Here is a 26,045-nt window from a genome sequence, read left to right as displayed (position 1 = left end):
CTCAGTGTGTAAAAACGAACTTCAGCCACTTGTTAGTAACGTTTGGATCCTTCAGAAGTACAGTATATGCAGAGAGGAAGGTGCTACATACAGTATACTGTAGCTATGGACAGCACAAGGTTTGGTGTATTTTTACACTTCTGGTTTTTAGAAATAATATTGCCAAATCTTGACATGGACATGGACAGTCATGTATTGATGTTGTCATCTGTCTGACATTGAACAAGTCATTGGAGCTTAGTTTCAATTAAGGCATTTTTTGGATTGGGGAAGAGGTTTTTATTCTCAAATTCCAGTTTTTATAGTGCAGTGAACTCTTTTATGTCAGGCTGCCTTTGGCTTGCCCAGTGGGTGGTTTGCAATGTACTACTTTTTCAGTTTTGTTCTGCTTTTGAACAATATGTATAGTGAAATGCACCATACAAATAAAACTGAATTTAATTTAATTGATAAGGATAATTTGATTTTCCTTCTGATTTGGTATCTTCAAGGCTGGATATTCTTTAAGATACACTGCGCATACACTGTGCAATGATTTGTGTAAATAATACAGTTTATTGCTGTTCTATCATTTCAATAGTCTATTCATCATGGTTGCTAAAGTGTGGCCTGATTTTCAGTATGAGCACAGAAAGTTGCAAACAGTGCATCAGAAACTATGGAGTGTGTTAACAGCTAAATGTTTTTTTTGTTTGTTTTGTTTTTGTTTTTTTTTTTAAATGGATGCGCTCCCACACACAAGACCAGAAAGCCGAGGCTGATGTGATGAAGCGATTGTAATTGATTAAGCATTGCCTTGTTGTTTTCTTCCTTAGTGCATACTAATGGAATTCATTAACAAAAAGAGGAGATGTTAATAACTTACTATAACTCACACCAAACACAATACAGATACCATGTGTCTATTCATATGTGTGAGCACATACACTATATTGCCAAAAGTATTCGCTCATCTGCCTTTATACGCATATGAACTTAAGTGACATCCCATTCTTAATCCATAGGGTTTAATATGACGTCGGCCCACCCTTTGCAGCTATAACAGCTTCAACTCTTCTGGGAAGGCTTTCCACAAGGTTTAGGAGTGTGTTTATGGGAATTTTTGACCATTCTTCCAGAAGCGCATTTGTGAGGTCAGACACTGATGTTGGACGAGAAGGCCTGGCTCGCAGTCTTCGCTTTAATTCATCCCAAAGGTGCTCTATCGGGTTGAGGTCAGGACTCTGTGCAGGCCAGTCAAGTTCTTCCACACCAAACTCGCTCATCCATGTCTTTATGGACCTTGCTTTGTGCACTGGTGCGCAGTCATGTTGGAACAGGAAGGGGCCATCCCCAAACTGTTCCCACAAAGTTGGGAGCATGGAATTGTCCAAAATCTCTTGGTATGCTGAAGCATTCAGAGTTCTTTCACTGGAACTAAGGGGCCAAGCCCAGCTCCTGAAAAACAACCCCACACCATAATCCCCCTCCACCAAACTTCACAGTTGGCACAATGCAGTCAGACAAGTACCGTTCTCCTGGCAACCGCCAAACCCAGACTCGTCCATCAGATTGCCAGATGGAGAAGCGTGATTCGTCACTCCAGAGAACGCGTCTCCACTGCTCTAGAGTCCAGTGGCGGCGTGCTTTACACCACTGCATCCGACGCTTTGCATTGCACTTGGTGATGTATGGCTTGGATGCAGCTGCTCGGCCATGGAAACCCATTCCATGAAGCCCTCTATGAACTGTTCTTGAGCTAATCTGAAGGCCACATGAACTTTGGAGGTCTGTAGCGATTGACTCTGCAGAAAGTTGGCGACCTCTGCGCACTATGTGCCTCAGCATCCGCTGACCCCGCTCTGTCATTTTATGTGGCCTACCACTTCATGGCTGAGTTGCTGTCATTCCCAATCGCTTCCACTTTGTTATAATACCACTGACAGTTGACTGTGGAATATTTAGTAGCGAGGAAATTTCACGACTGGACTTGTTGCACCTATCACAGTACCACGCTGGAATTCACTGAGCTCCTGAGAGCGGCCCATTCTTTCACAAATGTTTGTAGAAGCAGTCTGCATGCCTAGGTGCTTCATTTTATACACCTGTGGCCATGGAAGTGATTGGAACACCTGAATTCAATTATTTGGATGGGTGAGCGAATACTTTTGGCAATATAGTGTATGTGGGTGTAATGGCAAAGTTTATGAGAGGGTATGTGAAAGGGGGAAAGAGGAAAAAAAGGAGAGAAACTGTCTACGGTTAAATGATTTACGCTACAGGGTTGTGCACAATTTAGAATATAATTGAGAATGCCTTTAAAAAATACTGAATTAAATTCCCAAATCTGAATTGAAGTAGCAAACAGAATGCAGAATTGTAATTAGAATTTGAATTTACAGAAGTAAAATAAAATAAAAATGCAATGGAATTCAAGAAGAGAGGCAGATCATTAGTCAAATAGTTAGTTCAAATTCTTTATCTTTTCTAAAAATTATAGTTTTTTTTTCTTCACATTTTTTATTGTTTTGTTTGGACAAATGTTTTGTTAATGTGTTGAATGTCTTTGAATTGCAATTCAGTAAATTCCTTATCCTGTTAAAATTCTTAAAATTCTAATTTAATATCATTTGAGTGCAGGAGCGCTTTAAGGACCATTGTGCGTTGAACATGCACTACACGGACGCCTTTCACATTTGCGCACCTTCTCCATGTCAATAATTGCATCTCTCGCTGACAGCGTTTAGACACACTCCTCCCGCAAACAGGGATAGGGGAACAAGGGGTGTCGGACGCCGCAAGCTGGGCCCCATGGAAGTTTTTGGGCCCCTGGGCTTCAGCCCGTGCAAGCCCGTGCGTTAATGCGCCCCTGTGTGAGTGTGGAAAATTCAACTAAATTTCCAAATCATGAAATAAAAAGGATCGAATTCTTACATTCATATTTTTTTACCAACCCAGCAACAGATACCTGTAACAGATATCTATTCACATGTGTATCATGGGGGGGGGGGGGGATTATTTGAAATCTTTTACTACCAACACACCATAAAGATGAAAGTAACTGGAGAAGATTGCAGACTTTTCCTCTTCTTCGCATCTCTGTACTCTGGTCAAATATTGCTTGGTGCTATACCATTTTAGACAGGACTGAGTGGTAGAAGCACTAAATGGATTCTTTGTGATAACCTCAGACCTTGTTCCATTCCAAAATAAACCCAAATGTCAATCTGTGCTTGCCTACAATGATAGCCAGCAGCCTAAGCCTATTTCCTCCAGAGTGAGGAATAGTTCCCTAATGCTTTCAATTTCTCTCAGCCTTGGAAAGACAGGACTGTACACACTGCAATGACCTTGAGAGAGTGAAAGAGACAGATTGTCATGAAATAGGATGCTGTGCACACTGTCATAAATTCACCCCAGTTTAACAAAGTGACATCTTTCTCTTATCTGTTAGTGATGTTAGGGTGCAATGACTAGATGTGGCTTTGCAATGGGTTCTAAAATTCAGTGTTAATCTTGTGATATGATATCATGTTAATTGTATTGCTTCCACCCTCTACTGGCACATCAATGTCATTAAAAGCATCATCACTGTGTAAGTGATTTCCCTGTGGACAGTGTTCATAATGGATAATTTTATTATACATTTCAAAAGGCTCTGAACACAGAATTCACATAATGATTCAGTGGAATAAATAGTGTTGTTCATTCACAATCATTTCATGTTATTTACTATGTTTTGCTCCAAAGAAATTAATAGGACCAAAACATCTTACACGTGGGCCTGCACATTCTATTTCTTTTAGCATAACACATGAAATATGTCTTTTCATGGATGTCACTAAACATAAATGACATCCGGGGCCTTTAGCCCATTAGTACGATATGATAACGCTATAATGCCATTTCTTCACTGCTCTGACGTAGTGTTCGCAAATATTATGTAAGAAACATTTGCGAGAATTATCATTTAGGGCTGTAATAGATTTATATTGCAAAATAATTTTGCATTCGAGCTTGTCTATGAGGTTTTGTTTACACTGCAGGGGAAATCAGACTTTTCTTAATTCTGATTTCATTGATTGACTGTTCAAAATGCAAGTGACATGTGGCCTGTTCTGATTTTTCCTGTTGAGATTGAAGTCTCTTTTGCTTGCTATCAACATTGGTTGTAATAGTAATGATGCACATTTTCATCGGTTTACAATAAGTGAGATTTCAGCAATGGATGTTTTGCCATTGATTATGTTATTTTATGAGGGCAGTTTATACATTTTCATCATAGACAACAGCGTAAAACTGGAAAGGGTGGAATATGCAATGAGATGTCTTCATGCTGCAACACCTAACCTAAGAACCTGTAGTACAACGAATAATGAAAAAAAAAAAAAAAGAAAAGAAAAAAAAAAGATATAACCTTTCGGACTGCAATGCATTAATAAAACTCAAATAAATAAATAAATATATGAACAAAACAATGTTTAATCAGAGTTCAAACCTATGTTTTTCTACCTGTTCTGACTACAAATATTGAATGGTTTTGAGTCTGACAGGAAAAAAATCTAATTGCTTTCTGTCTGAACAAGGCCTTAAAGGTGCAGTATGTAACAACTTTCATGTAATATTCGCCTTTTTTTTTTTTTTTTGCCAATGTGTGAACGGCTTGTAACACAGCTTAAAAAATGAGTCCTTCCCAGACTTCCTAGGTTGCCTGTTAAAGCCTGTAGACTGATTTTCATGCGAAGGGAGCGGGTCGGTTTTGCCGGGAAAATCCAAAGGATGAGACGTTTATGTGCGCTCCCGAGAGCCTTGCCTCAGTGCTTTTCTTCGGCTATTCAACATCGACAACAAAATGCAACACTAGGTAACGTTATCTTAGAGATGGAATCCAGAAAATGGCCGGCTCCCAGCACAACACCAACTCCAAGTAAGCCAAAAAAAAAATAAATAAATAAAAAACATGTATCTACTGAATCCCGTCTGGCTAAGCGGGAACGTGATCGTGGTCGAGCGAAAACTAGAGTGAACATCGGCAGGGCATTTGATTCCTGGAGGGAACTTCGTTCGGTTTTGGGGATTAAAACCAACCCTGAATTGGCATCCTTCTTATTGGACAGGTAAGCTTACATAACTGCAAAGCATGTGAAATATAGTGCCATAAGGATTGATTTGTGTAATTTTAGCTAACTTGATCTTGCCTGCTAACACTGATGAATTGCAAGCTACCTTGCTACATAACTTTCAAATAATTTCAACGATCTTCTCTTTATACTAAAAGTCAGGTATGCTGATTCACAGTCACTGACATAAACTATGTTAATCTGTAATTATTCAGCAAGGTAAACTACAATAACACATGAAATGAATGCTAGACAATGTTCAAGATAATGCAAAAAGACCCATTCATTAGTGTAACGTAACTTGGTTATACAGAAAATATATACAATCTATTGTTATAAAACAATAGCGCATCGATATATATAAAATTGCAGGTTTGATGGAATCACATCAATACAGAATTGTGTCAGCATATTTATAATGTACAGTCTATTTTATAAACAGCTACTGTCAACATCCACCAAATTTAGCTAACAGCTATTGATAAAGCTGGCTAGCTAGCTAACGCTGACATAGGCTATCGTATAAATGCAGTCAATATATCATGCAAAGAAAAGTGATTACTTCAAACTACAGTCTCACATAGCCAGACCTATACCCACACTTTGTTTTAGCCCTGTTCCAGCACTGGAGAGTCAAATATAATATACAGTCTCAAAGTTTGTAGTAAAACAATCATAACTGTAATTTTAATTATGCTACCTCATCTGTCAGCATGATGTTGGTGAATCATGTTCAGTCTCTTTGTACGTTACGTCATTGTTTTGGTCGATGCTCGCTCGCTCGCATCCCTATGGAGTGTGTGCACGAGTGCGAGCACAAGCAACAGGTAGCTGGCTGAACTTAACAGCCACAGGTGTCATTAATAACAAGGGTTTCTGAATCTTACATACTGCACCTTTAATGACCAATAAATAATACCTTTGTGCCTCTAAAAAATGCAGGGCTGTCCAGAAAAGGCTAGTGGTTATATTTATCCAACATAATGTTAGTTTGCTTCAGCAGCATTATGATGACATGCTCTATTTTTTTCCTTTAAAGTCTTAGTGCTATTCTCATCACCACATATTCATTTCTTATAGTAAATTACAGTGATGTCAGATACTTTGATTTTCCTCTCTGTCATCACTTTTTTTTTCCAGGCTACTTTGATAGGTATAAAATATTCAAAAGCAAGGGCCCTGTAAAAGACAGCATTGATCGGGTCTTACAAGATGATGTATGACTGGGGTTAATGCTTTATTCATTAGCAAACACAGGTCTACTCTGAGACCCCCTTTACCTTGACGCTATGTCTTATCCAAATGGTGCAGCCGTACTTGCTCACAACACACGGTACAAACTTTCACTTCACACTCCATACCACTGCTGAATGTTAAAAAGCGCTGCCTTCACAGAGAGCTTTATATTATTCTTTCATTGTATGGTTCAGTGGCTTCATTAAACTTTTACTCATGCAATGGTGTTTGGAATTAGCTTGCTTTTAGCCAGAGCGATGTGATCCATTTGTGCTGAGGGCCCGTGCGCACAAGGTCAATAGAACATATTGAGTGCTATGCCGAATATGAGAAAACCCAATGGGGGAGACGTGTGTGCTCAAGAGCTAGAGATCTGATGCGGGCAAAAGAGACAAGCATTAAGTGGAGAGGATTAGCCACAGCAAACAATGCTCTTCCTGGAACAGAGATGGCCTAATCAAATCAATTTAACATAAAAAGTATGTTGCTACATTGAAAAGTTAATAAAAAAAAATAAATAAAAATAAAAAAACACTTCCTGTGAATGATGCCAAGCACCACAGTAGCAGAATAAAGAACCTGACCCCGCTTTGACTAATAATCTGAAACAACAACACTCTATGTGATATTTTCTTTGTGCTTTTAACCCCCATGTCTCTTAATATAAAAATAATTGTTTAAAAAAAAAAACCTGTGGAAGATCTTGAAAGTGATATGGCAGAGAGGGAGAGTAGCTGACTAGTGGAGGTGTGCTGAGGGAGTCTGGATCCCCAAAGAGGAGAACTCGTAAAACCAACCAACCAACCAACCAGAATCAACCAGTTTCGGTCAATTTCGCTGCTGAGTGTAGAGGGGAAGACATTTTTCAACATGGCCTCCCAAAGAGCGACAGAGTTTCTCCTCAAAAACAACTACATTGACACCCTCAGTGCAGATGAGTGGGCTTCCTGGAGTGCCTGGTAGTTTGGAGCACACAGATACTGTCACACAGCTCATCAGAGAAGCCTACTAAAACAGAGGAGACCTTGTTGTTCTGTGGTTGGACCTGGCTAAAGCATACAGGTCTTTTCCACAAAGGCTGGTTGAGCTTGAGTTACACCACCACCATGTTCCCAGTAAAATTAAGGACCTTATCCTGGACTATTAGAAAAACTTCAGGTTGAGGGTCACTTCAGGGTCAGAAACATTGTACTGGCATCAGCTTGAGAAAGTTTTAATTACAGGCTGTACCATCTCTGTCATCTTGTTTGCCCTCACCATGAATATGGTGGCCAAGTCTGCTGAGGTAGAGTGCAGAGGTTCCCTATCCAAGTCTGGTGTGTGACAACCCCGTGTAAAAGCTTTTATGGATGATCTTACCATCACGACCACATCTGTTCCAGGAAGCAGATGGATACTTCAAGGGCTTGAGAAACTTATCACCTGGGCAAGGATGAGTTTCAAACCCACCAAATCCATGGTGCTGAAGAAAGGGAAGGTGTTTGACAAATTCTGCTTTTCACTATCCAGGACTACATTTCCATCCATCACAGAGCAACCTGTTAAGAGCCTGGGGAAGCTATTTGACTCCACTCTGAGAGACTCTGCTGCCATTCAGAAGACCAACAAAGAACTCGAAGCCTGGCTTAGTAAGGTTGAAAAGTCAGGTCTGATGGGTAGATTCAAAACCTGGATCTATCAGCATTCCATCCTGCCTCAACTCCTGTGGCCACTGCTGGTTTATGTGGTTCCGCTGACAACAGTTTAGTCCCTTGAGAGGAAGATCATTGGCTTTCTCCTCAAGTGTCTGGGGCTTTCCCGTCGCCTCTGCAGAGTGGCACTATACGGGCACGGTGACATCGTGCAGCTCCTATTCAGTGGTCTCACTGAATAGTTTATGGTGTCACAAACAAGAGAAGCTCTGCAGTACAGGGACTCCTGGGACCACAAAGTGTCATCAGTTGGCATTGAGGTGAAAACCGGAAGGAAATGGAGTGCAGAGAAAGCAGTGGAGGTGGCAGAGTCAAGTCTGAGGCAAAAGGCTCTGGTGGAGACAGTGGCAACAGGCAGAGCGGGTTTGGTTACTTTCCAAAGAGTCAGGTCGGAAAGGCCCAGGATAGGGGGCAACATCATTTGATCCAGGAAGAAGTGCGAGCAGGCTTGGAGGGAGATCGAGCAGGTAGAATGGTGGGGCTCTTGCAGCAGGGGGCATGGAAAGGGTAGGCTAACATCATCCAGGCAGACTTCCATCATGGCCGGTTCCTTGTCCAAACGGTTTATGACACCCTACCAAGCCCAGCAAACCTTCACATCTGGGAAAAAAGTGAGACACCCTCCTGCCCTCTTTGCCCTCAGCAGCTGCCCAAAAGCCCCTTGTGGACGGTTGTTATCATTGGCACAAAGACCAGGTGCTCAAGGCATTTGCTGAGAGCATAGCTGCTGCCATTAGCACAAGCAAACACCATCACGCCCCAAAGACTCCATCACCATCATCAAACATGAAGAGAAACCCCATCAACAATCAAAATCAAGGTCAGGTCTCCTCCACACAGCCTATGACTGGCAGTTCAAGGTCAATCTGGGTAAGCAGCTGAAATTCCCTCAGCGCATCGTGTCAACATCACTCCAGCCAGACATGATCATCATCTCTGAGTCCACGAAGCAACTGATCATGCTGGAGCTCTCAGTGCCCTGGGAAGCGCACATTCAAGAGGCCAACAATAGGTAGAGAGCATTCAATCTGTGACCGAAATCACAGAGAAAGCCACAAGGTGTCTTTGGTTTAAGAGGGCTGATCCATAAACGACTGCTGCTGACGAAAGGGTCACCTGGGCGAGGGTGTCTGATGTTGAAAGACCTGAAACACATGAAGACCCCAGGTTGCATCACTGATGATGCATCCCAGCTCATCCAGAAGATGCATCTAGCACACAAAAGATGATCACTGATTCAGAAAATACAGAATAACACTTTTTCTGATAAAAAGAACCACATAAGCATGGTATTGCATGGCACCACACAAATTCAAACCAAACACAGTAGGGGCACATACAGTATATACCTTATATAAACAACCTCAGATTAACAATCTCAGGTGATCTGACCATAAGTGTACAGCACTAAATACATGTTTAAACATGTTTTTTGTTTGCTAAAACCAAACAAAATTCATGTGACTACATTGCATTTGTAGTGTAAATGCAAAAGCATGCTGGACAAAAGTAAAGGACCGCCTGCCAGTCGACCATTGCACTTTTCTGCCAGTTTAGTATGGCTTTAAAAATAAACAACCACCCAACTGAAAAATTCGAAAAAGCATATATATGCATGCACAAGACTTGTGTCTCTGTTTCACAAGATGTCTTATGAGTCTCCATATCTGAATGAGTACCATCCGTATGTAGTCATGAAATTGATGAATCCTTCCCCTTGATGCAATCTGATCACAAGTAGTCAAGGGATGCTTTTAAGGCACATGTACTGTAAATTCCGTGTGTAAACGTCAATCTGTGTCAGCTGATGTCTTGTGATTGGGCCACATGTACCAGGTGTAAGCAGAGCCCATACCCTCATTGTATTCAAAAAGTAAGAACAAGTTTTTATCCCATTAAACTGCCATGGGGAGTGCTGAAGAGGTGACGTTCCAATGGCAGCATTTGTGTTTGACATTTCTGTTGGACTGTGTATTTGTAGTAAGATTCCAATGTATAACATTGCCGTACGAGCCTATTAGAGCCACTTAATCAGACCTCCATTCCAGCTGTACCACACAGAATACCTGCTGGTGATAATGGCAGAGGAGCAGCTAGCACCTAACAGCATCTGACATTTGCAGTCAGTACGCTACATTAGAAAGAACTGGTTAGCGTAAATTCTATTTAGGGCTTTCACATTGAATCCTTTTTGCCACACTCAGAGAGTAGAGATATGCACATTTCATGCTACATTGGTTAAAAAAGAAGCCTCACCATGACTGTACTATGCCTGCCTTTCTTCAAACTAAACTAAATCTTTCTTCGAATTGTGCTTTACCCAATGAAAGAGGGACTATTAGATCGTGCTCCTTTATGTGAATTGTTGTATGAGAAATCTAAAGGTTTACCATTGTGTGTAACCATGACAAGCACATCAATAATTAAGAGAAAATCATCTTTACACACAGAACTTCTTCACAGCTCTACAGCTCATCATGGGTTTATCTTTCATTTTAATGGCCTAGAGATGCAAAACTAAATTATTTTGAAGGAAAGGCTGCGTGGCTGCCATTATAACATTGCTGGCATTGGCAATGATGATGACGATGACGTTACGATGAAGAACCCAAGTGCAGTTTATTTACAAAGTGAGAACCAATAACCCTGACTACAAAACAAAACATGAACATGGACTAGACTTGACTATGGCTTGACTTGACTTGACTTGACTTGACTACAAAGTTACATTCAATACTTGACAACTAGACAATCCAAACATGAGGGCTTAAATACAAGACATGGGAGAACATAAACCAGTGAACAAACAGAACTCATAACAAGCTAAATAAACAATAAACCAATGAAAACATGACACATGAACATGGAGGGAAAACAGGAATCACATGACAAGGGAAACAGGAACTAAACATTTCAAAATAAAAGACATGAATCAACAAAATACACATGACAGCCATCCTTAAAAGAGATTTTTAATAACATTCAATAGGGTAATCAGGGGAATGATAGAGATGTGGATCTCCAATGAGTTAAAAGAGCAAAAACATTTACATTTATTTATTTTGTAGACACATTTATCCAAAGCGACTTACAATGCATTCAGTGTGTACATTTGATCATTAGTGTGTTTCCTGGGAATCAAACCCATGACCATAGCATTGCAAAAGTGCCACGGAAAAGACACCAGCTACACAAACAAGAGTCTGATATAATGCCTTTGGGAAAATCAAATCAATTGTGGTCACTGAAAAGTACACACTGTGTGCCCCGTCTATTTCTGGCAAATCACTGTGAGTTCTGAGGGACAAACTAACTGCTTAATCACTGTCAAAACCTTTACACTCTCCAATCTGTTAATTGTATTTAATTATTAATTGGAAGCACAGCACTGGACATTGGCAGTTAGTTAAATAACTGAAGTGCGTAATTTCTGTGCAAGTACCGTCACCAAATGGAATTGCAAAAATAATGAGCACTTTCAAACAGGCTTTTCCGAACACTCTCCCAGTATTCAATTGGTCGGACAAACTCAGTCCATTGGTTGAGCCAATGTTGCCATGTTGGGCTGGTCGGGATGCTCAAACAAATCAAGGTTTTGATAAAACTTCGGAGACACAGTGTTTATACTTTTCAGGAAATTAAAAAAACAGCTTTCTCACAGTTGTCTCTGCATTTTTAGCAGGGATATGAGAAAGAATTTTAACATCGAAAAAAATTACACACTTATATACCATACTTCAGACATACTCTGGAGAAAAAGTCACAAATTCCCACTTGAAAAAAGTGTGTCTGAATAGGGTTTATTTTATTGCTCTTTTACATGCGTAATTCTTATGTAACATTTAGTTTTATTGCCATTTTCTGGCCTAATGGTCTTGAATTGAAGAAGCAGTTGTGTAATAAGAGAATAACACACTCCAGGTTAATGGTCAACACATTCTGCCAGGTTTCACAGTCATGATAAGTGTTAAGAGATTACTCCATGCTGCCATCAGGGGTCACGAAGGCCAGGAAGTTCATTACAGGCCCAAGTAGTTTTATATATCTTGTCTGACGGTTTCAAATAAATAAGTAATTATATTACTGGCTCATAAATTAACTGTGTTCATCTTGTTTGATGACAGTGAAAAGGACATGAATAAAACACCAGCAGGATAAAAAAAAACAACCGGTGCTTGGTTCATTGATGCTGGGGCTTCATTGCATGTTATTAGAAGTCTCTACACTGTACACATTTTGTACATTAAAGAAAATCCCATTGGTGGAGAAGTTACATCTCCACGAGTTCAGAATTAGATAGCTTTCGAATTGTGTCACAGTCTTGGGGAAGTATGAGGAGTTGTGTGCCATTCAGAATGCCAATTCAATTCCCATTCAAATACTGAATTTAAACTGAAATTGAATTGAGACAGCAAACAGAATGCAGAATTGTTGTTTGAATTTGAATTTAAGGAAGCAGAATTAAAATAGTATGAAAATTCATATAAACAATTATTGTAACTGTTCTACTGTGTATTGCAAAAAATGTATTCTGTGTTGATGCCTGTGTTATTTGACATTAGACTGTTAGAGAAATAAGTAAACATATCATAGGATTAATGAGCATAACTAGTCAATGAATATATACTGTATTTTTTTTATATATGTTCTGTTGCAAAACGTTTGTTGGACTAATATAAATTCCTCTGTTCTTTGTGTATGTGTTGAATTACAATTCAATAATCCTACCTCCTGTCATTCCAATTCAAACTTCCAATTCATCATCCAGTGGGGATCATTCAAAATAAATACATTCTGAATTTTACTCAGCCCTGGTTGTTAGTTGGGCCAAAATGAGGTAGGCCACTTCATGCAGAATGACCAACAATTTTAGGTTCAATTGCCATGCTAGAATAAATGTATTTATCCTTTTTCAATAAACTGAATTGTAATGCCACTGGATGTAAGAGAAGAGAAAGACAGTTTAAATCCTGATGCTAAATCCGATTCTCACTCTTTCTGTGTGGCTGTTGTGGACAGGTCAGAAAGCCATCCGTCTTTATCCTCTCAATCAGCTGGATAAGGACATGAGGCGTGTGATTGGCCAGCTGCTATGGGCTCAAACGTTTTTTTTTCACCTCATGGAAGCAAAAGTTGGCTATGTTATATTAGTTCGGCAGCAGAGAAGCTAGGTAGCTTTTCTACAGCACCCATACTCCTCACCTCCTCCACGAGGCTTGCGGAACCATAAAATACGATGTTCACTTGAGCATGTGCTGAATTATCCTCATTACATTTGCAGTTATGGACCATCGCGCCAGTTTGCACAGAGGCCAGCTGCATTAGGCCATGGATTATTACCATGTCCCTCTCCTTCCCAGCTCTACCAAATATTGATACTATAGTCCTTTTTCTCTTTCTGGTTTGCATGTTAATGAAGCTGCACTCTCCCCGTTCCTAAACTGTGAAAATAAATTTTCAGCATACACTCAGAATATGCCTATTTTTCAGATCTACGCATTTCAACTTCATGACAAATTTCCATCAAATTGAATCAGCCAAATTTCCATCATTACTGATCAGAAGGTTGGGGTTTCAAGCCCCAGCACTGCCAAGATGCCACTGTTGGGCCCTTGACCCTGTCTGCTCCAGGGGCACCGTATCATGGCTGACCCTGCACTCTGACCACAGCTTAGCTGGGATATGTGAAAAAAAGAATTTCACTGTATATGTGCAAATGTGCGATAAATAAATAAAATTATTATTTTATAACTAAATATATATATATTTTTATTTTCATTCATTTACCTGATTATTTTAAGTAAAGGTCTTGACTGAACTCAAACTGTCAAGTTGTCATGACTTAAAATCTGCCATCATTGTAAAAACCTATTTAGTAACTCTAAGATGTATCTACTTCAAAAGTTCAATCATGTTCAATATTATGTTCTTTACAGTATCTCATGTCTTTAATGTGAAATGTATATGGACAGAAAATGCTTTGTGACAACAGTATGTGAATAATCATCACATGAACACACACACACACACACACACACACATGTTGGTGTGGCTATCCTTATGAGGACTCTCCATAGACATAATAATTTTGATACTGTATGAACTATAGATTCTATCCCCTAACCCTACCCCTAAACCTAACCCTTACAAAAATGTTCTGCATTTTTACATTTAAGTGATTTAAACTATTGGGACACTAGAAATGTCCTCATGAACCACATTTATAGCATAATACACTTGTAATTACCAGTTTGTAACCTAAAAAAATGTCCTTGTAAACCACCCAAACCCACCCACACACACACACACACACACACACACATACACAAGCACAAACACATACACACACACAAAGATCAACACTAACGAAATACCCATAAACAACACACACAGTGTGGCTTTGTTTTTCAGCATTATTTACTTGATCTAAGAATTATATATTTTTTTACAGTGTATCCCAAAGGTTAGAGGGCAGGAGGTATTGTGAACTCCCCTCAGACAAATTCCCAACAAGCTGGCCTATGACATCATTAACCATTAATTCAGCACCTACTCTCAGGGTGCTAATGTAAGCACTAACGCAATCTGAGTAATCGTTAGGTAATTTATGCAGGTGCATGGTCATTAGAGACTAATTGTGAAAAGCTTTTCAATGAAAGTGGTGGTCAGGTGAAATTAGATTGTGTGTAAACAAATAAGCTTAAAAATATAATAAACTGCAAATAACGAATAATAAAATGTTCAACATATTAAAATATGTAATTAACTCCATTTTCTTGCAATACTGCAAACCACGAAGCTTTGACATTTTTATTTTTTGTATTGAGTCAAGAGGTCAATCTTGATGTTTAGATCCTTTTGTTATTCAAACATCTTTTCATTATGCAAATTCATTATGCAATAAAGATCAGAGTGTACTTGTGTTTCTGCTTTCTGGCATTTGCATGGAAGTGAACAAATCTAAAGTCTTGTGACTGAACCTTGATATAAACAGCAAAGAATCCCAGTGCTGTTATCCCCTAGTCGCTTGTCCAATCAGATTAGGGAATCAGTTATATAACAGCAAACATAAGCAACCCTTGAAAACAGAAGCATCACAGTGCTAACATCACTAAAATCAGAAATACATCATAGAGGTGTTGCATTGCATTGGAACAGTGATGTATCAATAGTTTATCCTCCAAAAGACAGACCGGAAACAGTAATGCTTAGTGTTGCACAATCAAAGGCAACTGCTCTAACTGCCTGTCAGGACTTTTATATTAGCACCCTGAGAGATTTATACAACATTTTATGAGACCATTTCATTGCTTTCTTATTAGACAGGAACAGGTGGAAAAATGACAGAGTTCCTGTTTAACATTGGGGGTGGGGGGTGGGGGGTGCTGAACAGGGATTTAAGATTGTGTGATGAGAATTGCTAATAGATCTAGTCTTGTCTGTAATCACTATCCACTGCTAAAGAGAGAGACACACACACACACACAGAGAGAGAGAGAGAGAGAGAGAGAGAGAGAGAGATGTCTGTATATCTGAGACTGAGTAGTGATGATTATGTATATTTATAGAAAGCCTAAGAGGTCTTCTTTGGTCATCTAAAGTGTTCTTAGCCTCCTCCTCTCCTATCCAGCTCTGAGGACCAGTAACCCCTTTGGTGTGTGGACAGTGGGAGTTCGACACATAGTGAAATGTACTCCACCATCACAGTCATGACATTCATGTGATCTAGTGAAACAAGGCACAACACTAATGTCCCGTCACATTTTGACACCACCTTGTTACAAGAGAGGAGGACACGTTTAATTTGATGGGCTAATTACGTGGCATAACTAATCATTGCCTCATGAATGGGAAATTTCCCGTAGAAACCATCTCTATCTCTCCCGGTCTCTTTGATTGTCTCTCTCCCTCTCTATACCTCATTCTCTCAGGAAAGTAAAAAAATAAATAAAAAATACAAAAAATGGTTTGCTTTTAAATCAGACTATGTGCTTATTCTGATCTGCATCATCACTGCCAGTAAAACTATGTGTTTTGTACAATATATTAATCACCATAATTAACCATTTATTGTGTATTAATTCCCAAGAGACAATCTGGAGTAAGTGAAGCGGACTGATAGGGCTAAGGTCAAATAGGAATGGGCTTGTTTTACTATAATGTGCAATGAGCCCTGTCCATCCAAATTAATTATAGGCTATGACTTACTGCTGGTATAATCAGGCAGTACTTTTATTTTGTCCAAATTTAGAATTAGCATAGACGGTGGGGTCCAAATGTCTGAGATTACACTGAAAATCTGAGATGCACTTTGGAGTATTCTCAAATCTTGCTGTTATAAGATCAGGTTTTGCGCAAACTTGTGAAATACATGCCAGCTCATTAAAGCAATACCAAATACAAAGAAATTCTGAAACCTGTTAATTTTTCAATTCAACATTTCACTCAAATAGTTTGCTGATAGTAATTTATAATGGGGGAAAAATATATATATATATATATATATTATGTGAAAAATGTGAAAAAGAAAATGCAAGAAAGAAGCATTTTCACTAGTGGTCTAAGACTTTTGAACCCCACTATAAGTCATTGAAATGCAGCAAAGTAAGCAACTTTGACAGACAGCACTGTGCAATATTTGATCCATAGTTGAAATACAAAGACGTTTCCTTAGGCCATGCCATGATGATGAGCTCCAGCTGTTCAAACACCCTTTAAGACTCACCAACTTGCCCATAGCAGAAATGGGTGTTGGTATCAGAAACTGGCACATTTAGATGTAATTTATGTCTGCTTGAGAAGAAAGGCAACTTGGCAGCTTGCATGGTGCAGTTTGTCTCCACTTTTGACTTACATTTTGTTAAAGTTGTAAAAGTGAGGTTATGAACAAGCAAGTTCCAAACGACTTCTTGTGGGAAAAAGAAAACATTATGGGCTGCACAGAGTGGGTAGTTACAGTATACATTAATGATGAGTCTTTTGTTTTAAATTTCATGACAATGTGCTGCCATCACCGAGGCAACCAGAGGACCACAACAGAGGACCTTATAGGCCACAAATCTCCAAAATAATAGCCGTATAAAAAATACTCCAAATGAGACACACAAAAAACAGTGGAGCAGTTCCACTGCAGACAGAAAAAGCAATGTGGAGGAGTGCTTGGATTACTAGGCAATTTTGAAAATGGACTGCATGTAAAGGAAAGCGATGAGTTAATAATCAATATAGTTATTAATGACAGAACTGAGTGGTTGCAGAGGAAATTCAGTTTCATCTGTTTAGCCAGGTCCACATCAGTTTGTCGGCCTTTTATGTTCAAAGTATGTGACAAAAACCTCAGTCACCCATCACCAATGCTTTTCTCGTGTTTGTACTTGTGAGACACAGTGTGACAAGTTGCAAACCGTACGACAGATTTCAAACTGGTTCACATTGATTTGAAATCTGGCAGACCAATCATCAGGTGTATCTGTACTGTACTAACTGAAAGAGGAGGACATCAAGAATAAGAAACCAAAAATGTATTTGTTTTGTCCATATTTACAGCTCTTTTCATTCTTTCTATTTCCTGTTCTATATAAATCAAATGCAAACACAAATTCTGGGCTGTAACTGCAGTCCAGAAGGAGAATGATCTTCCAATTAAGCACTTAACCGTTCACTCATAAATATAAGCAACTTGAACAATAAAGAAAGGTGCTGCATTACAGTTCAGAATAGTAGTATCCAAGACAGATTAGAATGCAACAAGAATATATATATATATATATATATATATATATATATATATATATATATATATATATATATATATTGTATGTACTGTATATATTCTTGTTGAATTCTAATCTGTCTTGGACACTACTATTCTGATGCTAGTGAAACTGTAATGCAGTGTCTCCTTAAGATGAATCGCTTATGATGTATTATTACTCTTTTGTAAGTTGCTTTGGATAAATGCATCTGCCAAATGAATACATGTAAATGTAAATAAATGTAATTAATACATTGACCAACTCAACAGAAGATAAGAAACTGTGAGTCTTTAACAGTGTTGGGGAAGCTACTTTCACACTGTAGCTTCCCAAGCCATAAGCCACTCATAACTTAAGTAATTAAACTACAGTCAATATATATATATATATATATATATATATATATATATATATATATATATATTATATATATATATATACTGTATATATATATATAATAAAATAAAATAAAAATACTTAGCTACAGTACAATCTACTAAAAAAAATTCAAACCATTTATAAAAGAAAATGTATATATATATATATATATATATATATATATATATATATATATATATATATATATAATAAATTTTCTATATATATATATATATATATATATATATATATATATATATATATATATATATATATATATAATATACTGATGGCCAAAAGTTTGGAATAATGTACAGATTTTGCAGATTTGGAAGGAAATTGGTCCTTTATTTTACCAAAGTTGCATTCAACTGATCACAATGTATAGTCAGAACATTACTGATGTTAAAAACAGCACCATCACTTTTCGAAAAAAGTAATTTTTGATCAAATATAGACAGGTCCCATTTTCAGCAGCCATCACTCCAACACCTTATCCTTGAGTAATCATGCTAAATTGCTAATTTGGTAATAGAAAATCACTTGCCATTATATCAAACACAGTTGAAAGATATTTGGTTCGTTAAATGAAGCTTAACATTGTCTTTGTGTTTGTTTTTGAGTTGCCACAGTATGCAATAGACTGGCATTTCTTAAGGTCAATATTAGGTCAAAAATGGCAAAAAAAAAGAAACAGCTTTCTCTAGAAACTCATCAGACAATCATTGTTTTGAGGAATGAAGGCTATACAATGCTTGAAATTGAAAATAGAGCATGATTGAATTGAAGATTTCATACAAAGGTGTACACTACAGTCTTCAAAGACAAAGGACAACTGGCTCTAACAAGGACAGAAAGAGATGTGGAAGGCCCAAATACTACTAAACAAGAGGATAAGTACATCAGGGAACTCACATGTCCTCAGCTGACAGCTTCATTGAATTCTACCCACTCAACACCAATTCCCTATCTGTTACTCACGCGACGTTGTGTCGATGTAGTGACACTAGTGGTCACTCTTGGGAGCCAATGAAAATGAAAATTGGCGAGTGGTATTTGCATGCCACTCCCCTGGACATACGAGTATAAAAGGAGCTGGTATGCAACCACTCATTCAGATTTTTTCTTCGAAGCCGAACGGTCATGCTCATTGAGCTGAATTCTCATGACTGTTCATTCACTTCTGCTGGATCTGATGGCGCATATCAGTGGCTTCTCCCTCCTCTGCACTCGTGCACTGCAAAGAACGCCCCTGGGTGCTTCGGCAGAAAAAAGAAAGTATATTTTTCTGAAAGAGTATATTTCTTTAAAAGAGCGGCACACACAGAACATCTTTTTAAAGATGCGTCTTTTTAAAGATGTCTTTCCGATTGTGTGTTATTCCTGGTTGCGGGCATTACCTCTCAACTTCAGACGGTCAGGATCGCTGTCTTTCGTGTCTGGGTGCAACCCACACGGAGGCAGCATTCGTGGATGGTTCATGTTCTTACTGCGAGAACATGACCATGGCAACTTTGCGGTCGCAGCTTGCTTTCGTAAGAAAGAAAGCCACCCCAGCGGCTCCCCGCCTCGGTCCTTCTACCTACGGGTTTGAGGCCAGCACGGCTAGCACTGGGGCAATTTGGGGACTCCAATGGGATCACCTCCGCCGTGTATCCCCCCGTGGACCTCCCATTCCCCAGCACGCTCGTCTGCCCCGATTGGGCTTCCGGATGAGTCCGCCGGATCGTCTCATGGCGAGTTCGACCTCTTGTTCCGAGCCCACAAAGCTGATGAGCTCTCGAGGGCAGCATCGGAGAGCAGACTTGTCCAGTCGGATGCAGAAGCCTCAGCTGGGCTCCCGCCTTCGGGGTCGATTGCCCAGTCACAGGCTGATGCAGAGATGAAAGACATGCTTTCCCGGGTGGCCACGAACGTTGGGCTACAGTGGAACCATTCGCTCTCCTCTGAACCCTCGTGGCTCGATGATTGGTTCCTGGGCTCGCGGCGCTGCTCAAAGCAGCCACGCCCCGCTCCAGTGCCTTTCTTCCCGGAAGTGCACGAGGAGCTGACAAAATCATGGGAGGCACCTTTTACTGCCCAGTCCTGATTTCGCAGTTCCCCCGCCCTCACTACCCTCGATGGCGGGGCGGCCAGGGGCTATACAGCGATTCCCCCGGTGGATAAGGCACTCACGGTGCACCTATGCCCGCAGAGCACCACCACCTGGCGCGGACGCCCAAAGCTCCTGTCCAAGCCCTGTAGATTCATGTCCTCCCTGATGGCCAAAGCCTACATTGCTGCTGGACAAGCCGCCTCTGCCCTGCACGCCATGGCTCTCCTGCAGGTCCACCAAGCCAAGGCGCTAAAAGAACTGCACGAGGGTAGTTCCGCCCCAGATCTGATGCAGGAACTGCGCTGGGCGACCGACCTCACTCTCCAAGCGACGAAGGCCACGGCGCGGTCCCTCAGGCGGACGATGTCCACATTAGTGGTCCAGGAGCGCCAACTTTGGCTCAACCTGGTCGAGATGGGTAAGGCTGACAAGACACGGTTCCTTGCTGCCCCAATCTCCCAGGCTGGCCTATTCAGCGACACCGTTGAGGACTTTGCCCAGCAGTTCTCGACGGTGAAGCAGCAGATGGAGGCTATCCGGCATATCCTGCCCCAGCAAGGCTCAAGATCCCGCACCCCGCCTGCTCGTCGCCAAGGGCGTCCCCCTGCGGTGACTGCACCAGCAAATAGAAATAACACATCTTAAAAGGAGTGAGGGGTGCGAAGTCCATTCCGCCACTAAACAGGGACATAGGTACAGTAATGCCGACGAAGCACCCCGCGCGTCAGTTCACAATTACTTTATTAGAGAAAAATGCTCTTTTTTGAGCCTCCTAAGTCCCCGGGCCTGAGCACTGGTCACACTGGAGCTTGCCCGCCACGCAACAGCACTCCAAAAACAGGAATGAAAGAGATGCTGGGGCCGCGCCCCATACTTCACTTTTTTGCGAACTCTCTAGGACAAAAAAATAGAAGAAATAGAAGAAATGATGAAAAACCCCAAACCAGCATTTCCTAATGGAAGCGGCCTGCGTGGTGCATAACAGCACCAAACTAGGCCACATGCCAGAACAGGGAGCATGTCTCGACAGCGAGAATGGTGCATCCGTCCGGAGGAAGAGAGGAACACAAGGAAAAGTCCGGTGCCTATCCTCAGTCCTACTTCTTAGGACAAGAGCCGGAGCCTCAAGGCTCACATGGCTCATTTCATTCATGATTTGACAGAGCCTCGATGAAGCTCCATCAGGCCTGTTTCACAATGCGGTTGAATCCACACACGAAATGCTCATTTCCAACGATGTCCTCACGTGTTGTCACTCAAAAGGGAGAACATAGTCCTCGCTTCGGCATGAGTTGCTAGTAACCAACACGGGCTTAGACAAATTCATGCGCTGAAGTAAGAAAATCTGGCGAGATGGTGCCAAGCACTCGCCTATATAGAGCCCGTGACGTGGCTCCCTATGGGCATCGCTTAAGTGCCATCAGCCAATAAACTGGTGTGACTGTATACAGTTCAAACCACGTGAGACCACTGACGTAGTCCCAATTTGTCATTACGCAATGTAGAAGTTTCCTTCGAAAGGGAAATGACTTACTGAAATTATTTGGTTTTCCCAGCGCTACATGAGAGAGAGAGAGGAAGGTTTAGGTGAGCATGTTTGATTACTCCCTTGGCTCCATTGCTCCATTTGCAATACATTGTGACAAATGTAGCGGTATGTGACACTACAATGCTACATGCTGGAACATATAGCTCATTAAAAGAAAAGTTACACTATTGTGAATATAGCTGAACTTCAGTCACGTTACTAAAAATATAGTTATGTTATTAGCATCGATAATTTTTGTTTACTACATTGCAATGCTGGTCTTTAAAGGGAGTGAATACTATGGGATGAATATAGTATCAAAATTATTCACAAATGTGAAAACCTTTATCCATCAATTTGATAAATGTCTTATATGCATTTTACTAGTCACACACAAATGCCTTTGAACTTGTATCTGTGAAATTCCGAATTAAATGAATGTGCAGCGATTTGTACAAATAGAGACATATTTGTAAATACAAATGTTCCTTTTTTTTTATAAATGTAACACAATTTGTATGTTTAACCAAAGGAAGACATTCCAAATTAAACACAAAATGCCCTTGTGCAGCATTGAATGTGCATTTGTGGATCAAGTGACACGTGCTTTCATTGACATGTTTTTGTGTCTATTCTGTTTTATTTATTTGAATTCTGAGACTTTTGTTTTGCTGTTTTTATGTGCAGCTATTTGTACAAATAGAGATATATTTGTGAATATAAATGTTCCCTTTTGTACAAATAATCACATTTTGTGGATGCAACCAAATTAAGATGTTCCAGATGAAACACAAAATGGTCTTGTGAAGTATCGAATGTGCATGTGTGGATCAAGTGACGCGTACATTCATTGATGTCTTTTTGTGCATTTTCTGTTTCATTCATTTGAATTTTGAGACATCCTTTCCGCTGGTTTTGCCTTGCACGATCCACACATAACTTTGTGTAATAAAAGCAGAAACCACTAAACTCATTTTACAGGTGTACCATCAGGCAGGGCATGGTTTATTTACAAGGTCACTCGGCATGCACAGTTTACAAGTGCCACTTCAAACAAACAGCATCTGAAATCAGCAGAAAGAATCTCAGTTTTTATCATATATGACCAAGGATAATGTCCTGTCACATTGTGAAAGGCGAAAAAAGCTCATTTTAGAATGCAAGTCCTGGTGACAATATGTTTGTGTGACATGTCAGTAGCTTTCTAGCTAGGATTCCAACACTTGGCTCACCGGGTCTTTGTTCCTAGTCAGTGTTAGAGTCTGCTACTTAAATCTTAACTAAGTTTCTAGACTGAAAATCCTGTCAACACAATGTGAAATATCTGTTTGTGTAGTCAAAGGATAAGTACAGTTCTTAATGTTGTAGTATCCAATAGGGCTGGGCGGAATGGTGGTATATACTGAAGGGGTGGATTTTCAAAATCCTTTAATTTATTTTTTTAAAGTTATACCTTATCTTTTATCATCCTCTTTTATTGTTATTATATTAATCGATTTTCTATTTTTCTTTTACTATAAGGTACAAGTAATATGTATGTGATTTGAGAGGTGACTGAGGGTCTGGCCCATGCCAGGAGTGCAGTAACAGTGATTATTCATTTAGTCCGGCCTCCAGAGAATGTGCATTTTATGTTGTATTGCATTTATTCCATTTTTATTTCTATTTGTGTTACATAATTAATCATATACCCTATTTAACTAGATGCAGCAATAGTGTGCTCTCTTGTGCAGTGGAGTGCCCTTTTGTTTCTCTCTGTGCTCTGTCCATATGTTCCACAGATGTGAGGCCCAGCATTCCATCTGGGTTGGGGAGAAGGCATCTATTCCGGAGGACAAGATAACAGAAAATAACACCTCCACACATTTAATGTCCAAATAACTTATGTCTCTGAATTATTTACAGTTATTGTGCCCTCTCAAATGTGACTTTGCCATAGTCAAAAACAACTTCCAAGGAATTTAATTGCTCTCCTTGGTACCCCTTTGACGTAACGGAATTAGGAGTAGCTATAACTGATAGCTAACCTCTTATATCTGAGCATAGGTTTGTTTCAACCAAGGATGGGACCTCAATTCATGTTGTGGCTAACAATTATTGTTTGCATGAAGACGGAAGCAGTCCATATTTGTAATATGTTAAAATTTTGAAGTAGTTGACCTACCAGAATGCTAGAAATTGTGGTACAATGACACCCTTAATGTAATTTGCATATGACTATAATTGCTTTGGACAGTTTGTAAAACTTCACTTCGACTTCCTGTCTTTCTAACTGTTTTATCTCATTGACTCATGATGCCTATTGAACCTGCAGAGAACAATCAGAATAAACTCTCTCATTTGATTATTGCAAAACCTGACTCTGAGTTTTATTCTTCAATATACATATTGAGGACCCAGCTGTCGCCCCCTACAATACCGTGGCGATGGAATAAAGTGTCAGTCAGCAGAAATGTTTCTATATCGTGGTATGCAAATATCTGTGCATGCAACGCTCCACTTGGCTGAAGATGACACATATAGTGTGAGAGACGAACAAACAAACATGGAGATAGATGAACAAACAGAATGCAGGATGACTCTGAAACAAGTCAAATGCAGGAGGAGGAATATATTTTTACATGAAAAGGTGTGGTCTCAAGTTATTGGTTGAGTGCCCTGTTGATGACACACTTGCACACAGCACGCGCATCAGCTGCTGTTAATAACCATTGAACCTTCAAGCTTTCCTACTGGCTATTCTCCCGCAAGCACAGAGAGAGAAGCGATCGCAATTATATCAGGAATGAATAAAAACTCCTTTGTCAACAGTGCATTTATATCAAGCAGACTTTAATTGAAGTCAGAAGTTTACATACATTTAGGTTGAAATCATTAAAACTCATTTTTTAACCACTCCACAGATTTAATTTAGGATTTCAGATTGCAAGTCATTTAGGACATCTACATTGTGCATGACACAAGTAATGTTTCCAACAATTGTTTACAGACAGATTTTTTCACTTTTAATTGACTATATCACAATTTCATTGGGTCAGAAGTTTACATACACAAGTTAACTGTGCCTTTAAACAGCTTTGAAAATTCCAGAAAATGATGTCAAACCTTTAGGCAACTAGCCAATTAGCTTCTGATAGACTAATTGGAGTCAATTGGAGGTGTACCTGCGGATGTATTTTAAGGCCTACCTTCAAACTCAGTGCCTCTTTGCTTGACATCATGGGAAAATTAAAAGAAATCAGCCAAAACCTCAGAAAAAAAAAGATTGTGGACCTCCACAAGTCTGGTTCATCTTTGGGAGCAATTTATAAATGCCTGAAGGTACCACATTAATCTGTACAAACAATCGTATGCAAGTATAAACACCATGGGACCACGCAGCCATCATACTGGTCAGGTAGGAGACGCATTCAGTCTCCTAGAGATATATGTAGTTTGTGTGCAAAAAGTGCAAATCAATCCCAGAACAACAGCAAAGGACCTTGCGAAGATGGTGGAGGAAACAGGTAGACAAGTATCTATATCCACAGTAAAACTAGTAAAACCTATATCGATATAACCTGAAAGGCTGCTCAGCATGTAAAAAGCCACTGCTCCAAAACCACCATAAAAAAGCCAGACTTAACTTTTTGGAGAAATGTCCTCTGGTCTGATGAAACCAAATTTAACTGTTTGGCCATAATGACCATTGTTATGTTTGGAGGAAATAGGGTGAGGCTTGCAAGCCAAAGAACACCATCCCAACTGTGAAGCATGGGGGTGGCAGCATCATGTTTTGGGGGTGCTTTGCTGCAGGAGGGACTGGTGCTCTTCACAAAATAGATGGCATCACGAGGAAGGAAAATTATGTGGATATACTGAAGCAACATTTCAAGACATCAGCCAGGAAGTTAAAGCTTGGTTGCAAATGGGGCTTCCAAATGGACAATGACCCTAAGCATACTACCAAAGTTGTGGCAAAATGGCTTAAGGGCAACAAAGTCAAGGTATTGGAGTGGCCATCACAAACCCTGACCTCAATGTGATAGAACATTTGTGGGCAGAACTGAAAAAGTGTGTGTGAGCAAGGAGGCCTACAAACCTGACTCAGTTACACCATTTCTGTCTGGAAAAATGGGCCAAAATTCCAGCAACTTATTGTGACAAGCTTGTGGAAGGCTACCCAAAATGTTTGACCCAAGTTAAACAATTTAACTTTTGTTTGGCAATGCTAACAAATGCTAACAAAGTGTATGTAAACTTCTGGGCCACTGGGAATGTGAT

General features: G+C 39.9%; 1 pseudogene; it reads left to right on the top strand.

The window, feature by feature from the left end:
- The first annotated feature begins 7,023 nt into the window (after positions 1 to 7,023).
- LOC127417110 (uncharacterized) lies at positions 7,024 to 9,042 on the top strand (annotated as a pseudogene).
- Positions 9,043 to 26,045: the final 17,003 nt, after the last annotated feature.

This window comes from Myxocyprinus asiaticus, chromosome 26, assembly GCF_019703515.2.
Source record: "Myxocyprinus asiaticus isolate MX2 ecotype Aquarium Trade chromosome 26, UBuf_Myxa_2, whole genome shotgun sequence".
NCBI classification, from domain to species: Eukaryota; Metazoa; Chordata; class Actinopteri; order Cypriniformes; family Catostomidae; genus Myxocyprinus; species Myxocyprinus asiaticus.
This window is presented reverse-complemented; position numbering and strand designations above follow the sequence as displayed.